Source organism: Oncorhynchus gorbuscha, linkage group LG13 (assembly GCF_021184085.1).
Source record: "Oncorhynchus gorbuscha isolate QuinsamMale2020 ecotype Even-year linkage group LG13, OgorEven_v1.0, whole genome shotgun sequence".
Taxonomy (NCBI): Eukaryota; Metazoa; Chordata; class Actinopteri; order Salmoniformes; family Salmonidae; genus Oncorhynchus; species Oncorhynchus gorbuscha.
The window spans coordinates 60,807,480-60,822,479 of record NC_060185.1 but is presented as its reverse complement, the minus strand read 5'-3'; the positions used below and the strand labels follow the sequence as shown (position 1 = coordinate 60,822,479).

General features: G+C 46.2%; 1 protein-coding gene and 1 long non-coding RNA gene across 10 annotated transcripts in view; one reads left to right on the top strand and one right to left on the bottom strand.

Moving 5' to 3' along the window:
* The window catches only part of LOC123993242 (collagen alpha-1(XXIII) chain-like), a 208,331-nt gene that overhangs the window by 127,185 nt on the left and 66,146 nt on the right, over positions 1-15,000 (top strand). The gene's annotated exons all lie outside the window — the stretch shown is intronic.
* On the bottom strand, positions 3,258-4,850 carry LOC123993243. Its single transcript, XR_006831406.1, has 3 exons — positions 4,806-4,850; positions 3,800-3,846; positions 3,258-3,640 (listed from the first exon to the last, which is right to left on the bottom strand). It is a non-coding gene; the product is annotated as an uncharacterized LOC123993243 (long non-coding RNA).

Genomic DNA, 15,000 nt, shown 5'->3' with positions numbered 1-15,000 from the left:
AACTTTACAAAATGGCACATCGTGGTTATGGTTATGCATGGGAATGAGACCACGTTTTGCGGAACGGGAGTACCGAGTAAGCATCCCTATATCCGGGATTGCACCTGGAAACAATTGTTTTTCCACCGGGGAATGTTTATATATTGAGAAATTATTCCTAGCATGTTCCCTCTACCTGTTGCCTCTACCCACTTCCCAGTCCTCAATCAGGAGGGATGTCTGCTTGGGCAGATAAGTGATCGCAGTCAGGAATGTACACTGGCCTGCGGTTGTGCAGCATGTATAGAGAGAGGGAAATTTACAGTGTGTGTGTGTGTGTGTGTGTGTGTGTGTGTGTGTGTGTGTGTGTGTGTGTGTGTGTGTGTGTGTGTGTGTGTGTGTGTGTGTGTGTGTGTGTGTGTGTGTGTGTGTGTGTGTGTGTGTGTGTGTGTGTGTGTGTGTGTGTGTGTGTGTGTGTGTGTGTGTGTGTGTGTGGTGTCTAGTACACTGTAACCATAGCATGATCATCTTGCCCCAAAGTGCTGGATTGCACAATACACTCTGGAACATGTTTAAAACAATGCGCAACATTCTGAGACGTGGTTGAGAGAGACAATACCTGATTATCTACACTCTTCAGACAATTCCCAGCATTCTAGAGACCTTGCGTCTCCCCAGTTCTGTCTGTCTGTTCTGTCTCCTCTCCCTCTCGTCTCCTTCAGCCTCTTGTTCCCAATGGCAGTCCTCGTTAAAGCATGTTAAACAACACATCTAGCCCAAGGCATCTCCCTTCATACAGACCTCTCTCTGTCTGTTAAAACGTCAAAAAAAGTTGATCAAATATTTGGATCTTTGTTGTCTTATTTTGCTCTGCCAAAGCCCAGAGAACTTGTTGGTTGTAGGTTAAAGTAGGCTGTAGGTTGTAGGTAGGTTGTAGGTTAAACTTGTAGGTTAAAGGTTTATTTTGATTCATTTGAGGTGCTCTTTCCTAGGATAACAGGTGTGTGTTTGTTGTGCTGGGTACTGGCAGTGTGGTGAATCCACAACTCTGGGGGATTTGTTTACTGTTAGTACTGAAGATACAAGCAAAGGGGTGCTGATCTAGGATTAGTTTTACGTTTTAAATCATAATGAATAGAACAACAGGGACAGGGAGGAGCTGATCCTAGACCAGCACTCCTCCTCGAAGATGTTTTATTGATACGGGCCCAGGACTGAATACATTTTTTGCACACTTATTCAGTACACTTACACTTGATTCTTTGCCATACCAAGTGTACAGCCAGTCCTAATGCTTCTTGCTAGACCCTCCCTGAGGCAGTGCTTCCGTGACAGAGGGGAGGGGGGGGGTTAGCGTAATGTCTTGGCTGAAAGGTGACACCCCCACAAGTGGTGTTTACGAGAGGAGAGGCGACTAGAGGACAACTGCTGGCAAGGGATAGAGAAGAGAGGGGGAGCAGGAGAGGAGGAGAGAGAAAGAGGGAAGAAGGAGATGCATGGGGAATAAAGAGAAGCAGGCGGGGGGGTGACAGGGACATGAGGACGGACAGTGGCTTGCGAAAGTATTCACCCCCTTGGCAGTTTTACTATTTGGTTGTCTTACAACATGTAATTAAAATGGATTTATTTTGGGGGGTGATTTACACAACATGCCTACCACTTTGAAGATGCAAAATATGTTTTATTGTGAAACAAACAAGAAACAGGGCACAAAAAAACCAGACAACTTGAGCGTGCATAACTATTCACCCCCCCCAAAAGTCAATACTTTGTAGAGCCACCTTTTGCAGCAATTACAGCTGCAAGTCTCTTGGGGTATATGTCTATAAGTTTGGCACATCTAGCCACTAGGATTCTTGCCCATTCTTCAAGGCAAAACTACTCCAGCTCCTTCCAGTTGGATGGGTTCCGCTGGTGTACAGCAATCTAAGTCATGCCACAGATTCTCAGTTGGATTGAGGTCTGGGCTTTTTTCTAGGCCATTCCAAGACATTTAAATGTTTCCCCTTAAACCACTTGAGTGTTGCTATAGCAGTATGCTTAGGGCCATTGTCCTGTAGGAATGTGAACCTCCGTCCCAGTCTCATATCTCTGGAAGACTGAAACAGGTTCCCCTCAAGAATTTCCCTGTATTTAGCGCCATCCATCATTCCTTCAATTCTGACCAGTTTCCCAGTCCCGACTGATGAAAGACATCCCCACAGCTTGAGCCTGCCACCGCCATGCTTCACTGTGGAGATGGTGTTCTCGGGTGAGTGTTGGGTTTGCGCCAGAAATAGCATTTTCCTTGATGGCCAAAAAGCTCAATTTTAGTCTCATCTGACCAGAGTACCTTCTTCCATATGTTTGGGGAGTCTCTCAGATGACTTTTTGCGAGCACCAAATGTGTTTGCAATGGCTTTTTTCTGGACACCCTTCCGTAAAGCCCAGCTCTCTGTAGTGTACGGCTTAAAGTGGTCCTATGGACAGATACTCCAGTCTCCGCTGTGGAGCTTTGCAACTCCTTCAGGGTTATCTTTGGTCTCTTTGTTGCCTCTCTGGTTAATTCCCTCCTTACCTGGTCCATGAGTTTTGGTGGGCGGCCCTCTGTTGGCAGGTTTGTTGTGGTGCCATATTCTTTCCATGTTTTTATAATGGATTTAATGGTGCTCCGTGGGATTTTCAAAGTTTCTGATATTTTTGTATAACCCAACCCAGGGGTGCCCCTTGCTTAGTGGTGTTGCAGACTCCACTGGCCTTTCAGAACAGGTGTATATATACTGAGATCATGTGACACTTATATTTCAAAAAGTTGGACTTTATTTAACTAATTATGTGACTTCTGAAGGTAATTAGTAGCACCATATGTTATTTAGGGGCTTCATAGCGAAGGGGCTGAATACATATGCACGCACCGTTTTTAATTTCTTAAGTCATTTTTTTTTCATTTCACTTCACCAATTCGAACTATTTTGTGTATGTCCATTGCATGATATAGACACAGAGAGTGAGAGAGTGAGAGAGAGAGAGAGAGAGAGAGAGAGAGAGAGAGAGAGAGAGAGAGAGAGAGAGAGAGAGAGAGAGAGAGAGAGAGAGAGAGAGAGAGAGAGAGAGAGAGAGAGAGAGAGAGAGAGAGAGAGAGAGAGAGAGAGAGAGAGAGAGAGAGAGAGAGAGAGAGAGAGAGAGAGAGAGAGAGAGAGAGAGAGAGAGAGAGAGAGAGAGAGAGAGAGAGAGAGAGAGCTTTTGGACCTCTGATGTCACCACTTCATCCAGGGTGATAAAAGCACACTGGTAGCAGCCTCAGTTGAGTCCTGACCCCACACACTGTCAGTCATCCATTCTCATCCCTGTCTCTATCCACTGTGTATGTATCTGGGGGGAGAGGTGACGTCTGGCATTGGGACAGTAGCAGATTTGTGGCCAAGGCAGAGAGGCCCTAATCCTGACCCCTGATGAGTCTGTTATCCACCCCAGCCAGTCTCAGATACCCCTTTTGGGCAGCAAGGAGAGAGGAGGGGAGGGCTTGATAAAGATAGAGAACAAGGGAATCAATAATGTTGGGAAGCAGAGACAATATGGACTAAGATCCAGAACCAGAGTCATGTTTCTGTGGATCGTTAATATCACTCAGGGATGAGAGAGACCTCCGGGCTGCTAGACATGGATGAATGAGATGCAGAGCCTAGGAAAGGAGAGAAGAGGAACAGAGATGAAAGGAAAGGATGTTAAAGGAAAGGAAAGGAAAAGAAAAGATAGATTGAGAGGGAAAGGAAAGGAAAAGAGAGGATAAGAGGAAGGGATAAGAGAGAGTTCCCTTATGTTTCTGACGGTGTTGGCTCACTTCTCCTCTCCTGCTGTGACCTCTCTCAGAGTGTGTCCAACCCTCATCTGTAGAGACAATATTTACATTAGCTCAATGTTTAGTTACATTACTAGAGCATCACTCTCCATTTAACTCTATTTTCTTCGACCTACCTCAGCGAAGAATCTATCGTTCTGAGAATCTCTCTCTCTTTTTTCTCTCTGTCCCTCTGTCTCTCTCTCTCTCTCTCTCTCTGTTTACATCCAAAGTGTTTATGTTTCCTAAAGGTCAGTACTCATTGCTCTTACTTCCTAGCCTCGTTTGAACCATCTTGATCTCGCAAGTTCATTCTGTTTCGCTGTCAGCTCGCGAGATCGTACGAGGCTACTGACTTCCTAGAGCTGGGCTTAACAGGGGACACATAGCATTGTGACACACTGAGGCTGGAAGAGTGGGTGCTGGGTACAGTATCCTAACATGTGCAGATGGGTCATGCATAGTAAAAGACAATGTCCATCGCTCATGGATCGTCTTCAAAACAGCCATGCCAGTAAAGCTATTTGTTCTGTATTTATTTAAAGTGGGTGAGAGGAAGTGACTCCTTGTGGAGAGAGAGAGAGAGAGAGAGAGAGAGAGAGAGAGAGAGAGAGAGAGAGAGAGAGAGAGAGAGAGAGAGAGAGAGAGAGAGAGAGAGAGAGAGAGAGAGAGTGTGACATAGATGGATAGTCCTAGAGTAGAGAGTAATATGGAGTAACACGGTAATAGCGCGGTACCAAAACATCACGATACTTATTATGCCAACATTTTAGAATACCGTAGTACCGTTTCAAATGATACGACTGAATTTTTCCAGCCCTACCGACCTAAGTAACCTGCAGGCGCCTGTTATAAAATGTTAAGGAAGTCGGTTTGGCTTGTAAATTCAGTTGAAGTTAAGCAACAGCCACTAGTCGCAGGTCCAATAGTATCGGCTTCACTTTCATGCACATTTCACGTGCAGCAGCTGCAATCAAGCAAGCCGTATCCCCTACCAGCCCTCACACACCTGCTTCTCTCCATCCGCTCTTCGTGCACGTCTATTCCTCCATCAGTTTTTCAAATATAATCAAGCTGTGATGGTGAGGGGGGGGTGCAGACCCTGGTGAGCCTTCTGTTTTTAGATTTGTACATTTGCTACATTGGAGCAGCGTGCAGAGAAAGCAATGTTGATACGGTGTATAATTTCGTCGCCTCCCAGAAGCAAGAGCACGGGCCAGTCTGAGTAGGCTTTGCAAGTTCACTGTGCATGTGTGTTTATGGAAGAGAGAGAGCTATGTGTGTGTTTGTGGGAGAGAGGGAGTGATGTGTGATCGTGGGAGAGAGTGTGTGAGGAAGGGAGGGTGAGTGTGCATGTGTGTTTATGGAAGAGAGAGAGCCATGTGTGTGTTTGTGGGAGAGAGGGAGTGATGTGTGATCATGGGAGAGAGAGAGATGGAGAGAGTGTGTGAGGAAGGGAGGGTGAGTGTGTGTGTGTGTTTGTGGGAGAGAGGGAGTGATGTGTGATTGTGGGAGAGAGTGTGTGAGGAAGGGAGGGTGAGTGTGTGTGAGGAAGGGATGGTGAGTGTGTGTGTGTTTGTGGGAGAGAGGGAGTGATGTGTGATCGTGGGAGAGAGAGAGATGGAGAGAGTGTGTGAGGAAGGGAGGGTGAGTGTGTGTGTGTTTGTGGGAGAGAGGGAGTGATGTGTGATCGTGGGAGAGAGTGTGTGAGGAAGGGAGGGTGAGTGTGTGTGTGTTTGTGGGAGAGAGGGAGTGATGTGTGATCGTGGGAGAGAGTGTGTGAGGAAGGGAGGGTGAGTGTGTGTGTGTGTTTGCGGGAGAGATGGAGTGATGTGTGATCGTGGGAGAGAGTGTGTGAGGAAGGGAGGGTGAGTGTGTGTGTGTGTGTGTGTGTCTGTGTTAACCAAACAGAACCGTTGACCTTCAGCAGTTGCTTTAGTTGTAGAGTATTTTTTGTAGCGATATATACTCTATTTACAAACCTTTTTTATAATCTGCTCTGACAAGCAGAACACCAGATTGGGCCATGTGTAACACTCACTGCCTGGACAGCTGTAGTCTTGGAAGGATGCAGGACCTCGCAGGACCTCTCAAAGCAGCCAATCGGGGTAGTTTTCTGTTCAGGCATATCCACCGATCATAGATCCAGCGTCGTCTGGGTTAGGGAAGGGTTTGGCCGGGGGGGCCTTTACTTGGCTCATCGCGCTCTAGCGACTCCTTGTGGCGGGCCAGGTGCCTGCAGGCCGACCTTGGTTTTCAGGTGAAGGGTGTTTTCTCCGACATATTGGTGCGGCCGGCTTCCGGGTTAAGCAGGCGGGTGTTAAGAAGCGCAGTTTGGCATGTTTCTGAGGGCGCATGACTCGACTTTCACCTCCTGGGCACGTTGGGGAGTTGCAGTGATGAGACAAGATCAAAATGGGGCAGAAAAAATACTAAGTTTGTACAGTTTGAGATTTGATTAAGAGGAGAAAGTCTTATAAAGTGGCTATTTGACCATATTTGGGTTTATTCTATATTGGCTGTGGTAGAGTCAGGTGTTCAAACGTGAAACATTTGAAAACGCTTCCACTTGGAGCTCCAGCAGCGGCTATGAATCACCTTCCAAGAGGCCGAAAATGTATTTCTTGTTCTAATGTATTATTTTACTCATAACAAAATCTGTGGAAAACATCTTGATCTGGGGTGCCAAGAACCTGTCTCTGGGGCCAAGGCGTTTACAACCCCATGTGGTTCTTTTACGGTCAACCTGGCAGTGGTGAGTTGAAACCGAAACCCGGTCTGGAGAGAGAGAAAGAGAGAGCGGAGGCTAGGTTTGGTTCTGGGGTTTTGAAGTAGGGTTCCCCCTGTGTGGATCTGGACCTATACCCAATCTCTCTGGCCAGCTCTGCGTCTGGGGTTCTGGGTCTGGGTTAGAGAAAGACAGGGAGCTTGATTTCTATCCATCCTTCCATCCATGCATCCATCCATCCATGTATCCTTCCATCCTGTGGCCTGAGTGCGAGTGTGTGTGTGTGTGTGTGTGTGTGTGTGTGTGTGTGTGTGTGTGTGTGTGTGTGTGTGTGTGTGTGTGTGTGTGTGTGTGTGTGTGTGTGTGTGTGTGTGTGTGTGTGTGTGTGTGTGTGTGTGTGTGTGTGTGTGTAAAGTCAGTAGAGTAAAGAATACACGAGCCGACTAGGAGAAAAATCTGCCGATGTGCCCATGAGCAAGGCACTTAGCCCTAATTGCTACTGTAAGTCGCTCTGAGTAAGACCATCTGCTAAATGACTCAAATGTAACACACAAACCCACCCTCAGAGTCACGCGTCGACATTTGTCCAAGAGAAATGTGAAACTCCAGATACCTTGGTGGAACTCTATGTTAGATGAGTATGCACATGATAGGATGTCTTCGAACTCACAACATGCAGGAATAACATAGTGATCCCAGTCTATCAGCGAGTGTGTTAGCCCTGGGAGTCATCCCAGACATGCCTAGCCTCTGAAACCTGAACTCTGATTGCCTCAATGCTGAAATGGACCGAAAAAGATATGGTGACACATGACCTCTATTGGTGAAGTTCAAAGAGGGGCGAGTCTGCACCTGCCCTATGAGCAGTGGTAACGGGGATCCCCCTAACACACGGACACACACATTTGCAGATATACACTCGCCAAGCAGACAAACACACACATACACAAATCCCTAAAGCTGTGCCCCCATACCCCAGGTGATACATATAACAGTAGCGTTATTGAGAGCCAGAGATAGTTCATGTGGATATCGAAGACCCCTGTGGATAGGGAATGATACCTCCGAGTAATATCGGACTCCTATCCACCACTATGTGTAAAGTCGCAGTAGATATTGAGAGAGAATTGATATCACTCATGTAATAAGCCTATATTGGGTTCTGTGTGTGTGAGTGACACCTGCCACTACCACCAAAATGTGACTGGCCTCATGGCTGAGATATATTGAGTTGATATCTGAACATGCACTGGAAGCCACTGGAGTCACATAGTTGTACCAGTTGGTAATATCTGACCTAACCCTATCGCCTTGTACGAACCAGAGGAGGCTGGTGGGAGGAGCTATAGGAGGGCGGGCTCATTGTAATGGCTGGACTGGCATAAATGGAATGATATCAAGCACATCAAACATATGGGGACCACATGTTTGACTCTGTTCCATTATTTCCATTCCAGCCATTACAATAAGCCTGTCCTCCTATAGCTCCCCTCACCAGCCTCCTCTGGTATGAACTGAATATATTGCTCTCGGTGTAAAAGATACTCAACAACACTATGCGTGTGAGAAGCCTCAACGCAATCACACCTTAATAGGACCAGGCAGAGAGTGAGTGCGAGTAAAGAGAGAGAGAGAGATTGAGAGAAAGGGAAGAGAGTGTAATGTCTTTACTGTTTTGAAACTTCTGTATGTGTAATGTTTACTGTTAATTTTTCTTGTTTATTTCACTTTATATATTAACTTTATATTTTATCTACCTCACTTGCTTTGGCAATGTTAACACGTGTTTCCCATGCCAATAAAGCCCTTGAATTGAATTGAATTGAGAGAGGTGTTCATTCCCTTCATACCATCCCAGCATGCTCTCCGGTCTCCCGGCCGGGTTGGTGGAGGGAGGGTGGGACACAACAGTCTATCCCTATATAACCAGTCCCTTTGCGCGCTAATCTCTCTCTCTCTCTCTCTCTCTCTCTCTCTCTCTCTCTCTCTCTCTCTCTCTCTCTCTCTCTCTCTCTCTCTCTCTCTCTCTCTCTCTCTCTCTCTCTCTCTCTCTCTCTCTCCCCATCCCCGCTCTCTCTGGTGAACAGCAGTAGTGCTTTAATGTGGTATACCATAGCTGTTTGTGGCCGGGCCAGTGTGGCTTCAGTAAAATAAGGTGTTAATGGTCAGCAGTTGTTCCAGTCTGGATGTATGGTGTGTGTGTGTGTTTGGCAGTGGTACATAAAGAGTAGGGACAGCCTTGACCTTTCTCTCCGCAGAAATCCGCGAGGTGTTGATCTGTGTGTGCCGGTCAAAAGCCACATCTCTACAGATGTAGGATCTTAATTTTACCACTCTTTTTTTTGCTCATCGTTTTATACTGCACTGCAGGAAAGGCAAACGCGTATTGTAGTCGAGGTTTAAAAAGGCTTCAAAAGTTTGTAAGTTACACATTCAAATGTCAGACTTGATTTGGCCTCATGAGAAATGTATCAACCCTTACAAAAAATACCCATGAATCACAATCCACATTTTCTTGTTGCTACAGGATTATTTTCCTGCTGTAGCAAACTGGCTCAAATTAAGATTCTACATCTGTATGTGAGAGCGTGTTTGTGCCAAGCACTTCGGTATGTCTGTACCATATTTTCTGAACTTTTTTGAAAAGGAGTTTTGATTTGATTTTGTGTTTTTTCGGTAGCTGGTTAATCTAATCCAAATAAGACCCTATGTACAGACTATACGCTCAACCCTAATCCTCTATTAAACAAATCATTCTCTACTGGCTTCACAAATCATGCTTCAAGTAGCCACTCACCCCAGGGCTCTGAGTATGAGTGCCATTGATTTGACGCTTTGTGTTCACTTCAATACACTTCCTATATATTGGCAATGATCAACTCATTCCACAATAACAATGCTTTCTGCTTCTCAGTGCATGGATATCACATGGCAGTAGTTAAGTCAGGCTTGAAGCTGTATTCAGTCAGGGATAGCATTGTGCTGTAGGTCTAATTGCTACCAGGTTGCAGGGCATTGGCATGTGGAGTAGCACTGGATCACACCAGGTTTTTCAGGGATTGTTGGATGGATGGATGGACACACACACACATGCCTGCATGCATGCGTGCACACACACAGACCGAGATGTCCAGCAAGGTGTCTGGTATGTGAATAACACCATCCTGTCATGGCACTCACCTGGAGCTGAGCCTATACTTTCACATTCCTCTTACAGCCACGTTGCGTGTGTGTGTGTGTGTGTGTGTGTGTGTGTGTGTGTGTGTGTGTGTGTGTGTGTGTGTGTGTGTGTGTGTGTGTGTGTGTGTGTGTGTGTGTGTGTGTGTGTGTGTGTGTGTGTGTGTGTGTGTGTGTGTGTGTGTGTGTGTGTGTGTGTGTGTGTGTGTGTGTGTGTGCCCAACAAGATCTCATAGTTCCCCTTCCAAGTGTTATGGGTGAACGTCTATTTTTTTATACATTAATTCCTCTTGGTTACAGGGTTAAAATGGAAGCAACTCAAAAGGTTAACAGCGTAGGCATTAATTCCGAATGGTTAAGGTTAGGGCTATGGTTTCTGGAAGGCATACTTTTTATTTTAACAACTCACTATTACCGCTTGCTAGAGCATTGTTAACTGCGGTGAGGCAGCGGTCTGAGCAGTATCACACCTACTGTAGTGCTGGGCAATTGTTTTCTTTATTTTGTGAGCGCCAAGAAAAGGCATTTATCTATGCTTTCTGGACCTTTTTAAATGTCCCGAAGTCAAAGCCTATTTCTATTGATGGCCTGCTGTCTAGCTGTGTACGGCTTGCCTTGGTATCCTATAGGGGCTGGAAATGAACCTGCCTGTCTGTCTGTCCCGGGTATGTAGGGACAGTAGGAGAGACTGCTGCTGTGAAGGTTACCGCACTGAGAAACACAGGACAGGAGAGAAAGGAGACACTGATGCTCCTTGGGAGAGACCAAGGCTGGAGGCTGGAGGCGGAAGGCTGTAGCTCCCTTCACATAGGCCCTTATGAGAATAATCCTTAGGGATGAAATGGCTGGGGGAAACACATCTTGACACAGACACACTGCATTTCCCTTAACCTTTTTGCACGTGAGTTCCAAATATCTCTAATATCTCCAAATATCTCACTGTTCCAAAGTGTGATTGTTACTCAACGGGACAGTTAACCCATGCATTCAGGACCTTAAACTGCGGCTAAGGTTCATCTTCCAACAGGACAACAACCCTAAGTACACAGCCAATAAAACCCAGTAGTGGCTTCGGGACAAGTCTCTGAATGTCCATGAGTGGCCCAGCTAAGAGCCTGGACTTGAACCTGATCGAATATCTCCGGAGAGACCTGAAAATAGCTGTGTAGCAATGCTCCCCATCCAACCTGACAGAGCTTGAGAGGATCTTCAGAGAAGAAGAATGGGAGAAACCTCCCAAATACAGGTGTGCCAAGCTTTTACCATCATACCCAAGAAGACTCAAGGCTATAAACGCTGGCAAAGGTTCTTCAACAAAGTACTGAGTAAAGGGTCTGAATACTTATGTAAATATAATATTTCTGGGGTGTTTTTTTAGGAAAAAAATCTAAATCTAAATCTGTTTTTGCTTTGTCATTATGGGGTATCGTGTTAAGGTTGATGATTTAAAAAACGAGTTGAATCCATTTTAGAATAAGGCTATAACGTAACAACGTGGGAAAAGTCAAGGGGTCTGAATACTTTCTGAAGGCACTGTATTATGTTACACCTCCATGCCACCGTGACCCAAGAGACACGTGCACACACACACACACACTCACGAGACACGCACTTACACACACACACTCACGAGACACGCACACACACACACACACTCACGAGACACGCACTTACACACACACACTCACGAGACACGCACATACACACGCATGCACACACACCCACACACTCACACAGACACGCACACAGAGACACACACACTCACGAGACACGCACATACACACGCATGCACACACACCCACACACTCACACAGACACGCACACAGAGACACACACACTCACGAGACACGCACATACACACGCATGCACACACACCCACTCACTCACACAGACACGCACACAGAGACACACACACACACACACTCACTCACACAGACCCGCACACAGAGACACACACACAGACTTTTACACAGTTTTCATTCAGTCAAGGTCATTACTAGTCATCATTGTATTTTTTCCTTCACAAAACTGCCACCACTCACCATTGAACAAGAACCACATCTTGAACAAAAAGAAAAATACATTCGATGAAAAGAAACAAGGAAATCAACATAAAAAGGAGTTTTATACTGTCAGACCCCATTTGACAAAACAGCCACTCCGTAACCAACTCTTCCAAATGTCCTTTTTGGATGACCACAAACAACATCAATGTTGTTGACACCACTAAAGCTAAGCTCTGTTAGTAGAGTTGATATACAGTACGGTCATATATTGGCCGTTTTAGAAGCTGCTTTGATCCAAAGCCACTTACGATTTCACATTCTGTTCATGTGGCCGTTGTGGAATTCAATCCCACAACTTTGATGTTGTAAGCACCATGTTCATGCCATGCTCCAGCCATCTCAGCCAATTAGAGAAGCAGAGTTAGAGCTAGAGGTCCATGACTTTGTGTTTTCCCTCCCCAATCGTGACAATGTTAAACCCATTGTTTATGCTCCCAGGGCATTCCTCTGAGCTACAGTTCACACCTCCTCTCTGTGATGGAGAGAGAGAGAGACAGAGAGAGAGAAGAGAAAGAACTAACACGGCGGCCCGGATCAGATCTCCCTCCCAAACACACCACTCATTCTCACCTCTCCATCCAGTCTGTTTAGACTTATTCTTCCTTTAGTTACGGACTCAGCACCTTCCTGTAGAAACCCAGTCACTCCGCAGATCACGAGACAGTTAGTGACTTTGAGACTTATTGGTACCCTATGGCACCCTATTACCTATATAGCGCACTACTTTTGACCAGGGCTATGGCCAAAAGTAGTGCACTCTTCAGGAAATAGGGTGCCATTTGGGACACACACTTACTCCCACTTTAGTTACAGACGTCAGAGCTTCCTCCTGTCTCTCCCTATGAAAGCCCAGTCCCTAAACTCTTGATACCAACCTTAGGACCTCTTGGTGTGTCGTGTAACAACATACCACTCGTTTTTACCTCTCACTATCCCCGTACCGTGTTTAGAGAAAGGATATGTCCCAAATGGCACCCTACCCCCTACATAGTGCACTACTTTTGACTGGAGACCTACAGGGAATAGGGGTCCATGTTTATCCTTATTGGAACACATTAGATTTGGGACTCCCCGGGTCCTTGATCTGAGGTGTGGATTAGTCAAACAGTCACAGAGCGTTGAGTGATAACCAGAACCATCAGGACTAGGGGGCTTATGGGTAAGAAGCCACACATTAAGAAGCTCCCCTCTCCTTTCCCCCTTCATCCCTCACTTACCTCCATCCCTCCATCCCCACATTCATCTGGAAGCTGTTAGTTTAAGGGTGATAAACACCCCTCGCCCCAAACTAAGAGCACCCCACTCATCCCACTCTCATCCCCCTCTCTTCCCCCTCTCCATCTCCTCCCCCTCATCCCCTCCATCCCCCTCTGTCCATTATCCTGAGAGGGTTAGGTAGACATAAGTTAAAATAGAGTTATAAATCAGTAGGATGGCTAGCATCACAATGTGCACTCAGACATATACTGTAAAATGGTGATCCTGTAATCAACCACTCGTGTCTCACTTTGACATTTTAATCATTTAGCAGACACTCTAATCAAGAGCAACTTACAATACTGAGTGGATATGTTTTCATACGTTTTTTCCTGCACTGGTCCCCCTTGGGAATTGAACCCACAACCCTGGCATTGCAAATGCCATGTGCTACCAACTGATCCACACGGGACCGCTTAGCTAGATTTAGATGCACTAATTGTATGTCGCTCTGGGTAAGCGTGTCTACTAAATGAGTCAAATGTAAACACAAGTTGTAACACAAGATAACCTTGGAAGGGCCAGACTGGTTACAAGGGTGTGTCTCTTAGTATGTGTGCGAGAGACTGTCCGGTTGTCCAAATGCATACATGTTATTCCAACAGTGTTAGCACCTGGCAAGTTGACCTCGCTGAGGTGTGTTGTGGCTCAATTAGTCTATCACACACTCTATGTAGCTTGCTGACAGTGTGTGTGTGTGTGTGTGTGTGTGTGTGTGTGTGTGTGTGTGTGTGTGTGTGTGTGTGTGTGTGTGTGTGTGTGTGTGTGTGTGTGTGTGTGTGTGTGTGTGTGTGCGTGCGTGCGTGCGTGCGTGCGTGCGTGCGTGCGTGCGTGCGTGCGTGCGTGCGTGCGTGCGTGTGCGTGTGTGTGAAATTCAATCACTCAATGACAGTGACAATAAACACTGAAGTCATTTTTTTACCCCAAAACAAGGAAAGTGTGACGGTGTTTGCTGAGCATGTGCGTGTGCCTGTTAGAATTTAAACAGGTATGTTTGTGTATGAGTTAGAATGTTCATGCCTACAGTATATGTGTCCATGTGTACAGCATGTGTACCGCATGTGTGGGTGCACGTGTGAGAGCGTGGAGTCGTGTCAACTCCTCTTAAAATGCTTGACCCTGAGAAATACACACTGGGATACATGTGTTGATGTTTTTGGGAGAGGCTTGGTTTTATGCAGTGTTCAGACTCTCACAGGTTGGTACGTCCATTAGAGGGGCCACGGCTATGGACAGAGGAGAAGAGGGAAGGAGAGAGCGAGAGATAGAGGTGCAAGAGGACAGAAAGAAGGAAGAGTGAGGGAGAGCAGGAAGGATGGAGTTGGAGGGAGAGGTGAAGGGAGAAAAGCAGAGGGTGGTAGTGTTTTTATGTGTATGTTGTAATGTGTATGTTCAGAGTCAGACCCTTACCCCCCAAATGGCATCCTATTCCTAATGTAGTGCACTACTTCAATAGGGCTCTGGTCAAAAGTAATACACTATGAAGGGAATGGTCAGCCAGGGTGGGTCAGACCTGTGTAAATACCATGGATTAGCTCCCTCAGTCGGTGTGGATCAGACCATTTCCCACACAGAGAGAGAGAGAGAGAGAGAGAGAGAGAGAGAGAGAGAGAGAGAGAGAGAGAGAGAGAGAGAGAGAGAGAGAGGGAGAGGGAGAGGGAGAGAGAGAGAGAGAGAGAGAGAGAGAGAGAGAGAGAGAGAGAGAGAGAGAGAGAGAGAGAGAGAGAGAGAGAGAGAGAGAGAGCGCAGCTGGAGTGTGAATCATCACTGTCTGAATCACAACTGTTTCCTCTTTTTGTATTTTGTGTTTACATCATGTGTCCTCCCTCTTTAGATACAGCAGAGATGGAGAGAGAGAGAGAGAGATAGTGATCCTCTGTAGTGGTCCTTCATAGCTCAGTTGGTAGAGCATGGCCCTTGTAACACCGGGGTAATGTTCCCTGGACCACCCATACATAAAATGTATGCACGTGTGA